The sequence below is a fragment of the Acomys minous genome, assembly GCF_964271855.1.
Source record: "Acomys minous genome assembly, chromosome: 15".
In the NCBI taxonomy this organism is placed as follows: domain Eukaryota; kingdom Metazoa; phylum Chordata; class Mammalia; order Rodentia; family Muridae; genus Acomys; species Acomys minous.
The window spans coordinates 64,205,533-64,211,706 of NC_140497.1; the positions used below are offsets into that span (position 1 = coordinate 64,205,533).

Below are 6,174 nucleotides of genomic sequence, written 5' to 3' on the forward strand. Positions count from 1 at the left end.
AGCCCAGAAGGACTTAGGCAGTATGCACAGGCCCGCACAAGTCCAATCCACATGAATTCCTAGAACTGAGCACAAAAACACCTCAATTGTATTTTTGGAATTTTTTTCTATATTGCTTTATTTGAGTATTTTTTTTTTTAGCTGCGTTGATCTTTTGTTTATATAGTATGGTTTCTGATATTTTTGCTTTTGTGTGTGTGTGTGTGTGTGTGTGTGTGTGTGTGTGTGTGTGTTTGTGTACCTGCTATTTCTATTGTTTGGTTTGGCTTCTTTTTTTTAAATTCTAATTTGTTTGTTTTTGCTGTTTTCTAAAGAAAGAGAAAAAAGGCATGGAGTTGTTTGATTTGAGAAGACATAAGAGAGTGGGAACTGTAATCAGATTACACTGTATGAAAAAATTTTCAATTAAAAAAATTAAGGAAAAAACAAAATGGAAAGAACACAGATTATCATATATAGGATAATAAGCTGAAACAGGCTAGCGCCAAAACTCATAACATACAAAGTTAATGAGTTTAGAACCACTAAATCTTGTATATTTATCTACACCAACCAAAGAAAACCATACTTAACTGAAGCCGGTAAAACACCTGAGTTTGTTTTCCAAATATAAGCCAATACACTTAGCCTAAGATCGTAAAAGGAACAAGGATAGAACAACTCTATGAATTTTAAACCCTGTGTTTCCTGGAGGGTTAGTAGTAACAAAATAGTAAACCTTTTATATTGTGCTTTTGTTCTCCTCTAGCTTTTGTGTTATGTTTTATGACTAAGAATTTGCCACAACAAATGGAGGTGTGAAACAACATGTATTAATTATATCACAGTTTTCATGGCTCAAAAATTAAATATGGGATAGCTGCAATCTATCTTTGGTGCTTTTTAGCAGGCTAAGTTCCATGGAGCTGTATTTTGTTTTGAGGCTCAAGATGATCTTCCAACATTTGTGTATGTTCAAATATATCAAGGCCTTGTGGTCACTGTGCTGAAATCTCACATATCCTGCAATCATTTGCTGAAGAATGTTTTACTGCATACTCGAGGGCATCTTTATCTAACCAGCAGTTTCACAGATACCTGATTCAGAATAGGGATCTTGGAAGGTCATTAGAAAGATCATTTTTACCTACAGTGTATCTGACCTGTCCCCGTTTATTATCTGGAAATCCACTGATTTGGAAGCTTCATTATATCTTCAGTGTATTTACTTCCATAATGTAATATAATCAGAGAAAAGATATGGCGTCATAAAACAATTCCCTCTCAAAGGGATGGGTATTATATAAGACAAGTGCTCCTGAAAGCTGGGAACATTGAGAGAGACCTAATTTAGGCTTCTGTCTACCTCGCAGTAATCTGAATATTTTGGAATTTTTTTCCTTAGGTCCTTGTGATAGCTGTAAAATTACAAAAAAGTCATACAGACACATACATCATTGAAATAAAATGTGTAAGAATGCCAATTATGGCACAACAAAAGGTTTATGTTTCAGGGAAAACTCTTATCATTCTAAAACATAAATGGAACAGTTGTCACAAGTGAGACCAATTTAACTGGGACATAATTTCTTGGAGGCCCTAACTGGAATGGACACTGAAATGGAACTTTGATTAATGGTGAGAAGAATGCATTCTGAAAGTTAATCACAGAAGAATGACACCTCTGGAGGATTGAACACTGGGTTCTGTTCAATGACGTTAAAGGGAAGACCCAAAAAGACTCCCAATGGCTCTGGAAAGAGAAGGACATTTATAAAAACCAAACGGAGCACACTTCATAGCAAATGTCTTTCCATGGAATAGATGTCAGTAGTTCCTTGGCTACGCTTGGGGGAGATAACACTTTACATACTACGGGAAAATACTATGCGATGGAGAAATGCTGATTGCTGATTAGGGTCACAAGAAAGTGATAAAGGCACAATAAAGAACTGAGATTTAATCAGAAATATACAGAACACTTCATTGTTCCAGTATTGTAATAAAATTCCAGGAGGATTATATTATAGCAAAAGTTTCAGTCCCTAGGGCAGAAAAACATAACATACAACAAGAGACATACTTAAGGGAAACCAAATTAAAGGGAAGATGGTTAAAGAAATCCCTGGTCACATAAACAGGATATTTAAACATAGTCTAGCTCTGAACCCAAATATCATAAATCCACATAACCGGGAGTTGAGTGTCTATAATATGATACAGCACGTCTAGATTTCAATGGAAAAACTTCTGTTCAAAAAATTATAATGCTGTCTGAACCACAAAGCAAATGTAAAAATTGTACAGACTCTGACTGCAACAAACAAATTAGATTTGAAGTGTTTTGTGGAAGAGTTTAAGATGGAATGGTGTGAGACAAGCTAAGTGTTTTGTTTTTTTTAACTAGTTGGGAAGAACCTGAGTCTTACATTTTCTACTAGAGGGCTTATTTATCTAAACCTGGGTGAAGAAAAATGGCATTTTAAATATTCCCCTGTTTTAAAAAAGAAATTCCTCTTCCATCTGGCATTGTTCTTTGCACATAACTATTTCGCTAACATAGGGAGAGAGTGTAACCTTTTTGTGTCTTCTATGGAGATCAACATTAAGACCAAGTATCGTACACCCCTGTGAAACACGATGAATTTGCAAATAACAAAGTAAGATGATAGACTGGTTGCCTAGGGAGGAACCAAATACCCACACTTTTAATATCTCCTCTCTTGCCACAGTTTTAGCACAGCATCTTAGGCATAAGACATGGACAATAAGGAAGCTTATGACGTTAGAATTATCCACCTAGAAAATTTTACAGTTGGAGACAACAGTATAATGTCATATTAAACATAATATAAACATAATATTAAGGTAGGATATTAATATCTGTACTTACATAGAACTATGTAGGCGTGCGTAGTATGTATGCACACATAAATATTTATTATGGATTTATTTATTTTGTGTTTTTTTCTTGCTCTGACAGCAGGAGGAATATAAAAGCAATAGCATCCAAGCACCAAGGATCTCACTTACAAGCAAAACATCATCGCTACTACCATTCTCCATAAATAAATAAATAAATAAATAACGAGGGATACTTCACACAATGAAATGCTTCAAGGCCTGGATAAGAAAGTGTAAATATAAAACTGCACTTCCAAGGAATGTTGGTTAAAAGTTGTAACTGTCTTCAAAGGAGAGTTTGGTAGTTTTAGACACATAAGCTCACTAAAAAGTTTCCAGGTGTCAAACTCTTAATTCCTACAACAAAATAAGAAGCATACTGCAAGATATAGAATAATTATCTCTAAATATTGATGAATACACACGCAAGGAAACACAAACCGTGGGTTCCTGGCTTGGTTTGCATTGCCTGGCATACATTCCTTCCTACTGAAGACCCCATAGACAATTGTCCCTTATCACTAAGTGTTAGTGCGACCATTAAATTATTAGGTATTCTTACCTAACTACTATGCTACAAGTGGGGCCAATTGAGTAAAATATTTAAAATTAAAACTCCCACATTCCAAGAAGTTAGCAAATGCCAACAGTTCCTCAGCTACTGTTCGGATTTGGTACCCACTCCTTCCACACCACTACACCAGAATTTTGTGCGGATTGAGTTTGCTCAGGTTTGGTGTATGCTGTCACAGCTGATGTGAATCCTATGTGCAAATTCTTTGTTGTATCCAGAAAAATCCTTTCCTTGAATTCATCTGCCAACTCTGATTCTTTGAATCCTGTTGCTCTGTTGTCTGAGAAAAATGCTTGAGGTTTGAAGGAGTTGTTTGATAAATATGTCTAATTTAGTGCAATTCAAGTGCTGATTTCGGTACCCTCGTATCTGCTTGCAAGCCGTGTTCTGAGATTTCATGTCTAAATGGTGTGTAAACTCTTCTTCCCAATTGTCCCCCTGATATGTCAATAAAGCAGCTTACAGCCAATAGGTGAACAGGGGACAGAATAGGGCTGGACTTCCTGCCAGCCAGGGGAGGAGGAATTAGAAGAGGAAGCCAGGGGATTCAGCTACAGGGAGAGGTGCAGGGAGAAATAAAGAAGATTCAGCTGGAGCAATGAAAGAACTAAAAAGCAAGTAACTTGGGAATTTTAGCAAAGATGGAGCCGGGATAACATAAAGGCTTGTGAACAGACATAAACTACTCATGATTGTGTTGTGAAGCTTATTTTTAAACAAATATAAAAGATTCTCAATTATTTTTATGATAACCAGGTTGAGACAGAAACTAAAAGAAACAAACACAGTTACGTAAAAATAATGTCAACAGCTATGTACTCCATAGGGTCTTATTTTCTGCATGTTGATTAATTGATAATTTCTACATTAAAAGCCTTCTACTTCATGGAGGAACTTCTCTAATAAGGATATAAACATGCAGTGATCTGTGGGTATATCAATAATTAATTAGTTTACATTTTCATACTAGATCACTTTATCAAATAATAGTATTAGATTCTCCCTTAGGACTTATGACATTCCTGGGCACAGATCTTTGTCCCTATAGTATTGGCAATTATGGCTTCCATCTCATGAAGTTTGCCTTATATCCAATCAGAATGTGATTGACTATTTCCATAACGTATGCTACAATTAAAACGGTAGCCCTATTTTGTCAAGCTAGTAGTTACTGTAGCATTCAGGGTTCACAGCTGGATGAGATTCATGACTACCTTTGTCCTCTAGTAGTGAGCACAGTGCCTTCTAGCACTGTGAAAGATGTCTAGTAAGGATCCAGTTTTAAATATTATACCAAGTTGATTTCTTCATATTTTGAGACCTATGTATGTGATATTTTCAGCAATGGGGGTTTTATCGTCAAGCTCTGAAGGGTAACTGAGAACATAGGAAGCAGTCTGTAATTTTTCTGGTTCCACGGACATCACACTGGTCAACAGTTCCACAAGAAGCAAGCCCTTGTTGGTACTGAGTTTGTTATTTGTTAGCCTATGATATCTAGTAGGGTCCTTGTTGCCCTATCCCAGTGGAATTCCACTTTAATTTTCATAGGTACAGTTTGTCTTCATTTCACTACCCCAAGTTTGGACCCGAATAAAATTATGTCCGCCTCGAATCTTTGTCCCCCTGTTTCATTCAGTAGATATTGAATGTAATAGGATCATAGGGACCCAGTAGAAATGTTAGTCCTATAGTTTTAGCTCTTGGATTTACCAGCATCTGATTATGAGGGAGTAGTCATACTTCATGACTTTCCAGCCCAGTGATATCTAGCTAAACAACTAAAATTTGTTTTGTTTGTGATTTAACAACTTCTTCAATGCATTATTGTCCTCTGTTTAAACCTTTACAGAAGCCTCCGTTTTCATTGATATTTTAGAATAGATTTAATATTTAAAAATGATTATTTAAGTACTTTACTATTATATCCTTTAGTTATATTTACATTTTATATTTACATGTTCAGCATAAAGAAATTATTACCTAGCTAAAACAATTGCCCCATATGTATATTTTTCCTAAATTAGCATGCAATAGCTCTGTTGTATACAAATTTAAGGAATGTTCTTTGAAAGTGTGGTGTTTCTCCTTGTGCTGTCTAAAGGTGTTTGCCAACTTGACTACATGTGCAATCAACTAAAACCCAAGTTCTGGATCTCTTTTGAGGAATTTTCTCAGCCAGAATATCTAAAGAAGAAAAACCCATACTAAATCTGGGCCACGGATTATGGAAGCAACCCGCACAAACGCTGTGGAAGAAGAAAAAATTATTGGTGCCTGCTTGCTATCACTCCCATGGGCAATTTTGGCTATCTTGTTCCTACAGTCAGAATTAAATGCAAAGTCCTTTCAATCCCAGTGAAGACAAAGACCAGAATCTCTCTAGGAATAGTCCTGGACTCCAGCACCAGATCGTGACTGCTAAAACATCCAGCTTTGTGGACTGTCAGAACTTGGATTCCTGTCCTTTCCATTGTGAGAAAGCCATTGTTGGGCTATCAGGACTACATCCTGTAAGCCAGTGAAATAAATCTCATTTTAATATTTATATTCATCCTAGGTGTTCTGTTCGCTTAGATAATTCTGTTCATTGAAAACATTACATGAATAACCTCTGCTGTATAGTCAATTTAGAAATATTCACTGAAGTCATTGTCTACTTTGCTTTAGTGAATGGATTTTGGATTCATTTCCATCTATTCCAGAATCAACCATAT

General features: G+C 36.0%; 1 long non-coding RNA gene across 1 annotated transcript in view; it reads left to right on the forward strand.

Annotated features, from left to right (window-relative positions):
- The window catches only part of LOC311584693, a 10,502-nt gene extending 4,572 nt beyond the window's left edge, over positions 1-5,930 (forward strand). Inside the window, exon 3 of the long non-coding RNA XR_014774965.1 lies at positions 5,562-5,930. This is a non-coding gene — a long non-coding RNA (uncharacterized lncRNA). The remainder of the gene's footprint in view (positions 1-5,561) is intronic.
- Positions 5,931-6,174: the final 244 nt, after the last annotated feature.